Source organism: Fukomys damarensis, unplaced genomic scaffold (assembly GCF_012274545.1).
Source record: "Fukomys damarensis isolate Sample0158 unplaced genomic scaffold, DMR_v1.0_HiC HiC_scaffold_35, whole genome shotgun sequence".
NCBI classification, from domain to species: Eukaryota; Metazoa; Chordata; class Mammalia; order Rodentia; family Bathyergidae; genus Fukomys; species Fukomys damarensis.
In genome coordinates this window covers 13965595-13966539 of record NW_022900947.1, presented here as the reverse complement: position 1 = coordinate 13966539, position 945 = coordinate 13965595, and positions in this window count along the sequence as shown.

Below are 945 nucleotides of genomic sequence, written 5' to 3'. Positions count from 1 at the left end.
CTGCGCGGCGCAGAACTCGGCTCACTCACGCGGCCTCTCTCCTGCCCGCGCCGCGGCAGCCGGGACCGGTGTCCTCCAAGGATGGTTTGCAAACACACATGCACTTCGCTGAGGGAAGTCTCGGCAATTCCGCCTCCCGCCGGGCGTCCTTGGAGACGCTCTGCACCAAGGCCTGCCCTGAGGTCACGCGGAAAGACAAAAGGGCAGTCGGAGCGCTGCAGCGGGCAAGGAATATCCACTCGTCAGAACCCCAGCAGAGGAAATCCAAGAGGCCAAGTTGAGGACGCTGGCTCACTCGAAGACAGGGTGGGCAGGGCCCGGGGCAGGACTTGTAAGCAAGCAGGCCGGAAGGAGGGGACAGGCTGAAGTGGTGTCCTCGCCCCGCGTCCTGCCGGGTGTCTGGAGGATGACTAGGAGGCGGGCGGGCGCGGGGACCCGCTACTCCGGCTGGAGCCCAGTCCACAGATGAGTGCCAGTCGCGCGTGCGCCCGTGTCAGCCCCTCGCGTCTCCCGGATACACTGCAGCTCCGCGGCAGACACCTGATGGCAAAGGTGGAAGAAACAACAGCCAGCTCCTGGCAGGCGCCGCTTCCCCGCCGCCCCTTTGACAGCCTCTCACAAGTGGGTCGTCCTTCTCAAAGTGCAGGAACTTTTCCCAGCTGGGGATCCCGTCTCCCACGGCCACGGCAGGAGTCTGCTAGCCGACGTCGAGACGCCGCCCGGCTCCCGATGCTGCACCTGACCCGGCGGCCGCAACCCGGGCAGCCCTTCCTCGCCGCCCCTTCCCCTCTCCCAGCTGCTTCGCTCGCCTCCAGCTCCCTGGAAGGAGGTGGGGGAGAGGGAAGGCGGCGACAGAGAGCGGGGTCTGCGGCTCCGGAGCCCCTGGCAAGTGTCTAAACAATAGGACAGACGCTGCAGCCGAAGTCTCCCCGGGCTGCTGGAAGG